Source organism: Equus przewalskii, chromosome 15 (genome assembly GCF_037783145.1).
Source record: "Equus przewalskii isolate Varuska chromosome 15, EquPr2, whole genome shotgun sequence".
NCBI classification, from domain to species: Eukaryota; Metazoa; Chordata; class Mammalia; order Perissodactyla; family Equidae; genus Equus; species Equus przewalskii.
In genome coordinates this window covers 55,529,170-55,542,418 of record NC_091845.1, presented here as the reverse complement: position 1 = coordinate 55,542,418, position 13,249 = coordinate 55,529,170, and the positions used below count along the sequence as shown (strand labels likewise).

General features: G+C 37.0%; 1 protein-coding gene and 1 long non-coding RNA gene across 11 annotated transcripts in view; one reads left to right on the top strand and one right to left on the bottom strand.

The window, feature by feature from the left end:
• Positions 1-13,249, top strand: part of RBMS3 (RNA binding motif single stranded interacting protein 3) — a 1,256,175-nt gene that overhangs the window by 1,178,403 nt on the left and 64,523 nt on the right. The window lies entirely within an intron of this gene.
• On the bottom strand, positions 2,056-13,076 carry LOC139075989 (uncharacterized). Its single transcript, XR_011527128.1, has 2 exons — positions 12,989-13,076; positions 2,056-2,798 (listed from the first exon to the last, which is right to left on the bottom strand). It is a non-coding gene; the product is annotated as an uncharacterized lncRNA (long non-coding RNA).

Genomic DNA, 13,249 nt, shown 5'->3' with positions numbered 1-13,249 from the left:
CCTGAGCTAACATCTGTGCCAATCTTCCTCCAGTTTGTATATGGGTCGCCACCTCAGCATGGCTGATGAGTGGTGTAGGTTTGTCCCTGGGATCCCAACCCATGGGCCTGGGCTGCTGAAGCAGAGCACGCTAAGCTTAACCACTACACCATGGGGCCAACCCCTCTAATTTTTTTTAATGTACTTAAATAAAAAATGTTCCACCACCTCTAGAGGTCTGATTCATGAATTAAGACATTCATGGCAGTAATAAGATGCAAGATCCTCATTGACTTGCTGAAAATTAGCCACATAGGTTAAAATCAAACCATATGAAAATAGGTAAATGAGACAAAGAAAAAAACAAATTTGGACTGCCATTCACTTTTGCTGATAAGTTTTAGCGTTTGAAATGAAACAGCGTATCTCTTACACCTCTGTGTCTGAGGAGACTCATTCATACTTTGGCTTTTGAAAATTTTGTGGTGTGAGTAAATTAATAAATATGATTATTTGTTTCACAATTTGAGTGTTAAAAGAACGCCAAATTAAGCACTGCTTTTGTTTGTTTGTTTCCAAAAACCATAGTAAATCAAAAACAGCTCTCTATCCTTTTCTGAAATTCTTTCCTCAAATTTTTGCACTCTACCTTCTTGCATACTACCTTCAACCCCAAAATATCTTTAAAAGATCATTTTATCCATCTGAGTCCACAATATAGCTGTACCAAGTAGTATGGGGCAAAATCATCATTTCTTATATGGATAAGTTCTTGGAATACAATTTTTATTTTTAACTTTGATAATTGATTTCCAGATTCATAAAAAGCCCCCCAATGAATGCATGTAAAAGAAATGGTAGTTTTGAAAACCACAGACACATTATGATGAACCATTGAAGTTTCATTATTTTTAAGTTTGAATTTTGTAGAAGTAAGTTTTTAAAAGTTAGGCCTTATGCCAAGACCGCTGGTTATTAATGTTTGTTAAGTCTTTCCTGTGAGGAAACCATGGAATTATAATTAGACTTTTTCGTTTTTTAATCTTACAAAATACCCGCCATATTCAGACTGGGTCACCACATAGAATGTGTAGGTTAGCTGTGTTTGCTAGCCCATTGCTGTTCAAATACTAAAAGCTATCAATTGAATGGTTATTTCTGGGGTGCAGGCAAAAGTCTGAGGAGGAATGACACAGTAAAATATTACCAGTCAATTAACAAGTGCATTGACAGCTGGCATTAAGGGAACAGCTAAGGAGAGCAGAGGCTCTGCCCTTCAGTAAGCTGTGATTGACAACAGAAATGAACACATCTATAATTACTACCAACTCTTTTTTAAAGATGAGCCATCCATCCCTTGAGACCTCAGGACTTGGCTTAGAAAGGCATTTTTGATCCTGATAACTAAGATAACTATTGACTCATTTATAGACACAATCTAATATGTATCTAATCTACATTTCTCTCATTTTTTAGAGCTATTTCCTTTTCACATTCAAGTCTTCAACCTGGTACTTGATGATCTCAGGCTGTTTCCTGGGGGCCCACAACCTCCTGCTGCAGCAAAACATCCAGGCTTTCTCAACCCAGATAATGCCTTAACTTACAGGGGAGACACAAGTCGTGGGCCTCCAGAAGTGACTCCAGGAGTGGAGTGTTTGCAATCAGCCAGCCAAAATTTTAGACTAAGTGGAGACAGAAATTGATGTGGCGTTGCCCATGATGTTTGTTTCTATGGGAAATTTTAATGTACTTGATCACTTTGTCCATGTTACATTTTTGAAACGTGTTTTTTTATATTTCATTAAAGTTATTTAACTACTAACCTCTGAAGTCTTTAAGGGCAAGACATAATAGGCCTTCAGTAAGTATTAGTGAGTGAATGAATGAATTAATGTCTGTGACCCTAAACTCTAAAATGCACCAAAATATCTTGTAAAAAGTTATTGAGGCTCTAACATTGCAGCAATTTGGCATATATACTGTAGTTTAAGCAGTCCCCTCAATATCAAACAGTGATGTAATTCCTGCTACTAAAAGTTTTTCTTTGTCAATTTCAAACAAGCCAAGATAGACTTCTTAAAAAGTAGATGAATTTTTATTCCTAGAATATATTCTAATATCAGACATAATTCCACCACAGAGCAACAAAGAAGGTTATTTATCTATCCATTTAAAAAATATATTACAGTCTTTTCACGACATTTCAAAGAGTTGAATGAGTTGCTGGTGTAAACATTTCCTCGTGGGAACTTTATACAGTCAAAAGAAAGGAAATGATTGATGGATGTGTGCTCCAGCTAATTGAAGTGGTTCTGACTCAACCAGATGTTTTCAGCTGAATCATGCCCACAGATGCGATTGCTTCATTATTCCTTAATCTAGGGATTACCCCGATTGGCTAGCCTGGTGACATTTGAGTGTTTCAATTAAGCTTGCCTCTCTTTTGTTACATACTTTGTAAAGAGCTCTTGTCTAAAGCTGGCCTATCTCCTGCCCTGGAAATGTTTTCAAGGAAGTTATCAAGGCTGTTTGTTTTTCCTGTTCTTGGATGTGGTCTTGCTGAGGTCAGAAGAATGGAACGAGAGTTGCCACAGATGACACCGGAGCTATTTCCACAGCTGGCTGCAGAGAGTGGGCAGTCCCTTACAGATGAGTTAGCATGTGGAGGTAGATGATATAAAACATCTGTCACAACGGGAAAAAGCAAAAACAATGTCCCTTTGAAGATTGCCTTTTAATGATGAGATGGGGGGTTCTGTCTCCATAATGTGAATGAAGGATGTAGTTGTTGGCGGGCAGATGGCTTCAGGCTTGCTCTTGCGTGAAAAAAAAGACAAAAGTATATGTTGAAAACCTCTGACTCAAGTCAAATCGCCTGATTTTGCTGAACATTCATTTCCCCACCTATTGCACATACAATCTTTGAGATAGGGAAGGAGTGCTAAAAGAAAACATTGGAAAAAACTAAGAGAAAAAAGGCATTCTGAATATTTTTCTCCTTTTTTCTCTTCTATTTTTCTCGCAATATTTTCTCTAAAGTTATATGAATAACTTTAATACTATAATATAATTTCAGTTGATGGTTAAAAGTTCAGAAAGAGCATTTCTGTCATAAGTTTGCTTTAATGTAGTATTTGCAGCCCCATGTTATTTTTTACAGAAGTTTTAAAAAGTAATATAAAAATTTTATATCATCAAGGCCACATGATGATAAACACTTCAAAATCTGAATACCAGTTAGTAGCCATAAGGTCGTATTTGTCTCCCTTCAAGCAGCAGTAGGAAATAATGAAAATATCTTAGTGAACTATTTTTAAGAGAATGATACTAGTTTAGTTTCTCCCCCCACCTACCATCAAAAATAAATTAAAAACAATGAAATCAGCATACATTTTTATTTCATAAATAAAATTGCTATAGAAAGAGAAATCTTGACAATGGTTTAATCTGATGGCAAATAAAGCTGAATATTAGCAAGCAATAAACCTCTAGATCTCCTGTTACATGACCAAAAGCGGTGTTACTGCCACTGCTAAACCCCAAACCACATTGTTGCAAACCGTGGAATCATTCTACTTCTGCCATCACCTGGCCAGCAGAATAGATGCCACCGGCCCCACCCAATTCTTATTCTAAACTGTCTTCCAAATCTTAGACCTTTGCAGATGCTTCTTATTAGCAGAAGTCACATATCAATATCTAACAGCAAGGGAGTCTAGGAAATGTAGAGTTTTTTCTAATCTATGTTGAAAAGGCAGGATTCACTTTGTGGGGAACTAATAACACGTGGAGAGGGTATTAAAAAGTAAACGTCTACAGCCGTGACTGACAGAGGGACATCACAGGAAATAACTGGATTAATGAGAGACAGGAAAGTGTTCAACGCAGCTAGTAGCACTTGAAAGGATTTGGTGACATTTATGACGGAGCTTTGACCAGACTTGACTACAGGTTTGTTATGGATGGTGAGGGAGAAAGAGAAGGCAAGGATGACCAGGAATTTTCCATATAATTCCAAGAATCAAACAGAAGAGAAAGAATATGCTCTGAGGATAGAAAGAGACAGAAAATATTCAGAATGGGACATGGTTGTTTCGAAGTGCCTGATTCTAGAATTAATCAGCAGCTGGAAATTTGAGTCAGGAGTTCAGAAAAAAGGCCAAGACAACAAAGAACTTTTAAAAACTTTAATTGTTAAACTAATGTCAGCACTTTTCATTAATTCCATCAGGGCCTTAAGTAGTAGCAATATTTTGGAATTTTACTTCTAACACCATACTAACGTCTTATTTTTATCGTATGTATAAATACTGACTCTTACTACTTTATAAGGCATTTAGCATCTCTGCTAACAATTGGCTAGAATAGCTATTTCAAACTCATTGGTGAAGCAGAAGATATTATTTGGAAAGAATGGAGGTTTCATTTTGAGAGCTACCATGAAAATATGTCATAGGAAATGAAAGAAAATTTTTTCATAAAGGAAATTTTATGGATAAAGGCAGAAACTCTATGGAGACTGTTAAGGAGCTGAACTAAATATCACTGGCTGTGTGTGGTTATAACATATTTATGGGAGGCACATTAATGTTACTAAGATTATTTGAGGCTGCTTGGCCCTCAAATAGGAGCTGAAAAAAGAATTAACAAAATGATTAAGAAGCAAACTAAGAATCTCTTTAGAAGCTATGCTAGTAGAAAATTTACTCCAACTGAGCCCATGGCAAGACATAATAAATAGAGCAAAGCTTCTCAGACTTGACCTTGAATATGACTAACCTGGGAATCTTATTGAACTGCAGATTCTGATTCGGTGGGGCTGGGGCTGGACCTGAGATTCTGCAGTAAGCACCCAGATGATGCTATTGGGTCCTGGACCCACTTTGAGGAACAAAGTACTAGAGAGTTTAAGATCATTCTATTAAACTAAGAAAAAGCCACAATTACTGACGTAGTATTACTGTTTAGGAGAAAAGGCAATAAAATCTAACTGGAATAAAAAATGTAACTAAGATTCTGGAACAAATTCTACAACAAATAGGACACTGAGGAAGATAAACATAACGTTGACTTTCATCTCCTCTACTGAACTATTTTGTGTGTATTAATTGGCATCTTACAGGCCTCAGAATATATCTTGGTTGGATGCTAATATGTAAAGTTTTATCTTAGGATATGGTCATTCCACCAGGACATGCTTTACCTCGGCATTAGATTACAAAACGTTTCATCAATAAAGTGTATACTAAGCTTAAGATGTGTTAGTGACAATAGTACCAACAGCAAGTGTACTTTAAAGGGAGTAAATTAGTTTTTAATCAGATCATGACTTCAAACCTGTATCCTTAGGTCTAGTGGAGTTGCCAGCTCTAACCAGGCAAATTCCTAGAAATGTCTTATAGGAGAAAACAAATAGCCCAGAAATGTCCTCTGAGGGACCACAAAATAAAGTGCATTTTGTAGCAAATTGCAGGACAAGGAATAACTACCTTCTTAGTAATAGCCAGAATCAAGGTGCCTTGTGACATATTTAAGCAATTTGCGCTATAAACAATGGCCATAAGTAGGATAACAGGCAGCTTTTCTTCTTGATCACCCCTGTGGTTTGAGAAATGATTTCCCAGGCTCCTTCACCAATAGGATCCTGCAAGACCCTGAAAATGATTTGCAGCCGGGTTTTTTGGCCTATTTGTCAGTAAGAAGAAGTTTTTAATGAGAACCTTTATGACAGCTCACAATCCTGAGTGCTAGTTAAAGGAAGATAAACATTTCGCCAGACAAACGATGCTGCCCATAAATATTCACAAATCTGCTGGGAACCCTGTTTGTCTTATCATTTGGAAGAAGACTGGCCTGGAATCCTGCTTCTGACGTGCCTTTTTAAACTTTCTGTATGTTGAAAATCTACTTGGAGGTACAGAAAGTGATTGCTGTACAAGTGAATAAAGCATTTCTTCTCCTATCACGTGGCAAGATTTGACAAGAATCTTAGGCAGATATATGGCTATTAAAATAGTTTGTGACACAGGAAAGCCCCAATAAAAAAGCTTACACTGCATTTGTGGCAGTGCGCTTTGGCTGTGATATAAAGGAAATTTTGCAGCATTTAATTGGGTATATTTATAGTAATTCTTCCGTAGAATGGAAATCGTGTAGTGAACTCCAACATTACAGTTCCCTGGGGAGAGTATGGCTCTTAGAAGCCCAGGAATTCTCATACTAAATTACAACAATGTCAAGCTGGCAGTGGTCAGACAGGGGCACTTTCAAAGGAGAACAGAGTAGTTGAATGGATGGATTTTTAAGACCATCCTGTTGTCCAGTCAAGAGAGTGCTTCTGTTATTTCAAGTGAATTCTCTAGTCCAGTTTGAGTATGGAGTTTCTGTGAATGTTTTGCATCCTTTTAAAGTCATGAAAGCCCTGGCTGCTGAGCAAGTGCCACTCACTCATTAGTCACTCAGCACCATTACAACTTGTTTCATGATAGACGCTGTGCTAGGCTTTAGCCCCATTAGAAAACAAATAAAGCATCGTGAATGACACAGTGAACTTAGAATTCAGAGGAGAAGTAAAGTATGATCATGATCAAGGTGTGTGCCAAATGTTATGAGAGAAGAGAGGAGCAAATGACCAAAAACCTAGATGAGACTCAGGAGATGTTCCCCAGAGGGTAGCATTTGATAAAAATCTGAGAGCCCACATGCAAACTTGCTGTAGATGCCCAGTGCTCCTGGCAAAGACACCACAAGTGAGAGAGCAAGATGGGTCAGAGAAGGAAGAGTAGTTCAGTGTGGTGGGAGGAGGGCTTCGTGTGGATCGTCTCGGGGGATTAGAAGGAAGAGTAAATTGGAAGCCATGTGATCTTTATAGAGCATGGATACTATGCTAAAAAGGCCATCCTGAACCTACCTGTAGGAGCCTTCTTTTGGGCAGAAATCATGTGGAAATATAGAAGGAAGGCACTTTCTCATGGGTGACCCCACTGCTCATTCAATCTAAGTGGCTTCTGAATACTACAAGCAGGAATGAGAAATATTTTGATCCCATCATTGAGTTGTCCTGTTTACCCTTATACTCCTCCAGTACATTAACTTACAGCAGCCATTGGCTTAACAGTGCCAATGTCCTAAACATAGGACATTTCCACTATAAATAATAATTTTCAAGATGCTAACTCAGCTGTAAAAATTCTATCCAGGCTGTGCTTTGGTAGAGAAAGCAGTTTAACATGGTTTTGCTTATATCCCCTCTTGGAACAAAAAAATAAAAGGAAAATTGTTTATGCTCATCTTTAAAGTGATATGCATATTTGGGGGTTATTGTTGTGAAGGTAGGAAAATGTTTAGAAGCTGTTCTCCTTATCTTCTATATCATTTTTTATTATGTAATTTATTTGTTGATAGATAGCAAGGGTTTGCTTTGTATCTTAAAAGTAGGGAAGATGGTGAAATATATTGTGATTAGCTCATTCATTTGATAAGTGTCATAGCTTATGAGCTTCTAATTGTTATTTATTTTTTTCTAAAATCTCTTTAAACTGATTTTGGAAGTGTACAATACATCTGTGTGAGGAGGACGTATACCACAGGAGGCCTGCAAAATGAAGACAAAGGGCTTAGGTTGCACCATTAGTTTTTCCACACAAATGCTGTGATTCCTCACGTCATCTATACCACACCACATGGATTTTTATGGCACGCATGTTTGTGTGTGGTAGAGGATCCCTAGTTGAGAGCCACACAATGATTACATGATTGGAATGGGAGGCCTATGAACACAAATTCACCCTTTGTGACTGAATCCATAAGAAACTCACTGAAAAGGCCCTGGGATCATTCTGTGCACACTTAACATTTCTGTTGGCTCAGCAACTATGATCTCTTTAAGTAGAAATATGAAAGGAAAAGAATATCGTAACCCATCTGCATAATGAAATTCTTCTTCTAATTTTAACCAGATGTACAAATTTAAGGATAAAAGAACTAATTGTTCTATTGCACATTCAGTCAACAAAACCATTTGACCATTGGGCCCCCAAGTCTTCAAATTTTTATCTCTTCTTCAATAAAGTAACGTACTTAAAAGCCTTTTGCTGTATTAAAATTCTAAAAAAGCTTGTTGAAAACATCAAAAGTCACTGATAAACAAATTTCTTCAGTTTTAAGCACAAAAGTCCAAAGGATTCAGTAAAGCAACGTTGAGAATCCTAATTATCTATGTACCTGCTTTGGTAAGAAATACTTCACTGTGACATATTTACTTTATATTCTCGTTCAAAATGACACTATTGTATAAATAGGTACTTAACCAATAATTGAAACCATTATTCACAGTTGAATACGCATGGTATATAATTAGATTCTTTTAAAAGGGACTCCATGGTTAAAACTAATTTGCTTTTAGTGTCTTTTAATATTACGTATTTTTTTAAACACTTCCAATTAATGGTAACTGAATCAAAAAACAACATAAAATTAAGAATTTTAAGAGTAAAAGAAAAAAATTCTACTTTTACAGCTAATAGATATTCTCTCATTAGGTAAACTATGTACATGATTCTTCTAAATTTACCATATAGCAATGGAAAATGCCCTACTTCTAAACATCACACTCCTAGCCCACAGCTACAGATCTCTAGTAGCAGTCCAAATATTATGCCAATTGAATCTAATCTGTCTAAACTCAAGAAAGAGAAACCCAGCTCTAGTTAGGTATATTTCCAAAATAAATCACAATATAAATTTGAACTCAAAAATAATCAGTATAGCCATTGAAAGTCACAATTATATAGCCATTGCTTCATTTCATTGATAAACTATAAGATTTGGGCAATAGCTGTAAATGGCAAGTCTTTAAGAACCTGGTTTATATCATAAATATAATCTCAGTGAGGAATCTAGGATTTGCTCTCAGTTGTATGGAGCAGAGAGTGGATGGATACTTCGTACCATTTTCTTATTACTGCAGTTTCAAATCTTTCTCATTTTGTATAAATGGAGCTTATGAATATATTTATATATATACCAGGGGTCCTGAATCTCAGCACTAACGATGTTTTTGGATAGATAATTCTTTGTTGTGGGGAACTATCCTGTGTCTTGTAGAATGTTCAGCAGCATCAATGCTCTTACCCACTAGATGTCAATAGCACCCCTTGCCCAGTTTGACAACCCAAAACGTCTCTGGACATTGCCAAATGTCTCTTCAAGACATTGCAAAATCGCCTGTGGTGGAGAACGACTGGTATAGGCACATACACAAATATTTCTTATTTCAATAATTTTCATAAATATGCTATCTTGGCATTAGTCGAACTTTTTATGTCAGGTGAATTTCAGATCTCATCTTTAAGGATATGGTGGTTGAAGGTAATAAATGCACTTAAACAGGCACCTAGTCATGGTTTTAAAACTGAACTCCCCCTTGTGAGAACAAGTTTTTTCAAAATCTTTGGATTGCTCCATTTTGACTAGTAATCTCAAAGTAGCATTTCTAAGTACATTTTGATTTGGAGTTTTGTTCTTTCGTCATTTTTCCAACCAATATTTATGAAGCATACCTTACATGCCTCATGCTGTAGACAACACTAAGACGCTGTCAGTAGACAGTGGTGAGCAAGCAGACAAGACTTCAGCCCTTTTAGATTAAACACTCTAGATAAAAAATGTTGGCAAATGTTAGCTATTTCTTAATTTAACCAAACAATTAGTGGTGCTGGTATATAAAATTAATTCACAAAAACTGTTTTGTGTACTTACTGCATGTAATTCCTATTTATAGGAATTATAAAAGGTGTGTAAACATAACCCCTGCCCTCTTGGAAGGTATAACACTGAAGGAAGCAATTAGAGATTGATAAAGGAAAGGAAGGAATTAGTGTTAAAATGGAGTCCTAAGGGCAGTGTGCCTCCCAGCTTGCCATGGTTACCCGTGATTCTGCCACACCTCCAGCATTTGGCAGAGATCATTCCAAAGTTGAAGTCCTGTCTACCAGCTTTGCCACAGCTTTCTGGATTTCAAACATATTTTTTTAAAGTCAGACTGTCCACACCAAGTTGGGTGGTGGTTGGAAATTTATCAAGGTAGTTGAGGGTTAATGAGTTTTTCTAAGGATGGGGGCCTTTCCTGCTCCTTTTTTTTTCTCTCCTCACAGCTACCCTCCTTAAACCTTGCCCAGCAGCTGCCACCAAAACAACAACAACTACAAAAACCCCATGGCAACATCAATAAATGAGAAAAATTAAACATCTCTACCTGTACTACGAGGAATATTGCACACTGACATTGCAGGACACTGCATTTGGAGAGCTATTCTCAAGTTAAATGAAATACCTGTATGCCATTTATATTACAAAATCATTGTTTCTATTGGAAAATCATTTACACTAACTACTTGTAAGCTCATATCGTTCTCTGCACTCTACTGTACATGTGTGAAAAATACTCTGGTGTACACAAACTCAACTAGATATTTATTCTAGAAATATTAAAGACTGTCAGAGAGGTGGGAAAACAGACAAGTGAGAAAGAAGACAAATGGCCTTAAACCACATTTTTTTAAGTCATGTTGAATGATTACTGTTAAAAAGTCCTATAGTTTTGGGGCTGGCCCCGTGGCCGAGTGGTTAAGTTCGCGCGCTCCGCTGCAGGTGGTCCAGTGTTTCGTTGGTTTGAATCCTGGGCGCGGACATGGCACTGCTCATCAAACCACGCTGAGGCAGCGTCCCACATATCACAACTAGAAGAACCCACAACGAAGAATATACAACTATGTACCGGGGGCTTTGGGGAGAAAAAGGAAAAAAATAAAATCTTAAAAAAAAAACAAATTCTCTATAAAAAAAAGAAAAAAAAAAAGTCCTATAGTTTTGCATAAGTCGCTATAGGAAAAGAGAATAAGATAGGCCACAAATATTTTGATCTGAAGCATTTAGATATGACAGAAGAGGAAAAGGGGATGTTTCTTTTTTTCACATACATTATCCAAATTTTTTTTTTACCCTTTACTTTTATATTCCTATGATTTCAGATTTAAGGCTTACTAAGAGTCCAAATAGGAAGGATTCTCAAATGTGCCACAATACAAACCAAACTGATCAAATGGAAACAAGTCAGGGCATCAGGCTTAGGCTTGAATTATTCAATCACCCCATTTCAGCTCATCAAAAATGCAGGCTTGGCCTCTTTGCATTTTTAAACACGATGTAATGTGATTATTAAATAAAGGCTCATGCCCTATCACAAAACTGGTTTAAAACAAATAGTTGAGAAACAATATAAATAAAATAAAACCAATTACTTATATCTAAGAACTGAATATTGGCTTATACAATCGCAGTTTATAGACAGAACACACTTCTCAAACTTTAGCATGCTTCAGAATCATCTGGAGAGCTTGTTAAAACACAGATTCCAAGGCATGAAGCCCAGAGATTCTAATTCTAATTTTAATTCTTGATCTGCTGCCACTGCTGGTCCACAGATCATACTTGGAGTGGCACTGGCCTAGAATACTGGCAATCACAGGAATATTCAAACAGGTAATTCTTATTGTAGTCTATGTCCTGGCATTAATATAGGTTTTAAGCCAACTATGTGTGCCCTTGATGGGAAAGAGAATGTACGTTTTCCCCAGTTTGCCAGCGATCCTATATTTCAGTTGGGAAACTAAAATATTGATGAACTCCCAAGACTTAAAATTTCTTTCAAATACTGGCGGAAGGTTAACAACACAGATGCTTTTCTGGCCTTAGGTCAGATTTTACTCCACATCAATGATCTTTGGAAACTTTATCCAAATCACTATTGTAATTATTTCAGAACTAGGATGACCAGCTCCACCCTATGTCTCTTGAGTGTGAGCAGCATTGTTTTGCAGAGGCAGTGGCTACAATACACCAGACATTCCCATTAGCTGTTTGGTCATTGTGCTTTTCAGCAGAATTAGAGCATGTTACAATATTTTTCTTTGCAGCTTAAACATTGAGCAAACCCAGACATCCGGAGATGCTAAAATGAAAAATCTGTTTCCTCTTGCTTTACCATTTGCCAAGTGAACTCCGTCAGACAGCACATTCTATACATTTTGAGTAAATGAAATTACCCTTAATGTGTTGGCAACATCTGTCACAAAACACTCTTCTGTCTATGGCTTAAATGCATTGGGTAGGAATGGATTTGACAGTATATTTAATGAGGCACAATTATGGTTGAGGGCATTAGTTTTGCCTTAATGGCCATAGGTTTTTCTTTTCCTCTTTTGTTCTTTTTTCTCCTCCTTTTTTATGTCCTAAACAATACAGAAAATTCTGTAATCTTTGATGAGGAAAGTGGCTGGCAAACACCATTCTTTGTTGTAGATAACCTACACTTCAAACTCTCTAAGTTGTCTGTCCCCATAAAGTATCATCCGGAAAATTTGTTTCTCCAAGGGATTCCCGTTGACTGCTTCTAACTTACTCACAAATTGTAAGTTTCTTGCATCCCTTGTTAAAGAATGTATTTTCTTCATAATTCGTGGGAATCTTTTTTTCATTGAAAATTTTTACTGAATATGAACAAGAATGTATATTCTTACATGTCCGCCCTCAAGAATTTGGTCTGGTCAGGGAAGGAATGTTTCCCTTACATTGTTTTCCACTCTGTGCCTAGTGCTGCTATTTACAATTCCAAATTATGACAAATCCCTTCCCACTCTTCTCTTTGATTGTCAGGATTCTGGTTTATACACAGAAGCAACACTCACTCTGTGGCATCTGTAATCGAATGAGTCCCCAAACACTTTCTGCGAAAGGATTCTCTAAAGAGACCAGACAATCCTTCCTAAATTAATTCCAAATGCAGGCATTCAATCCTTCTACTCTTATCTTGCATGGATTTTGATTCATTTGTCACATGCTCACATATCTCATTTGCATATTGCCTCCCAAACAAGGACTAAAGTCTACCTCTCCCACCCCTGGGGAATAAGGTCACCCCTAGGGCATTAAGAAGAAAGTGCCTTACCGAACACAATGTGATCTTTATCTCTGATTTATGACCAATGATCCCTTATGTGGCCAGAACAGGCTGATTAGAATTGAGTCGTTTCCGGGATTGTGACAGTTTAGCTGTAGGTCGGAATCTCTAGGGGCAAACATTCTAAGATAGCCTAAGTCTCAAGTTCAAGAAAAGTATTGAAGTCTTGCACCTGCTAAGGATTAGAATGTTGTGAAAGCGCCATTTTTTGGTTGAAAAAAATGCTTCAGGACTTCCGTCTTAACACTG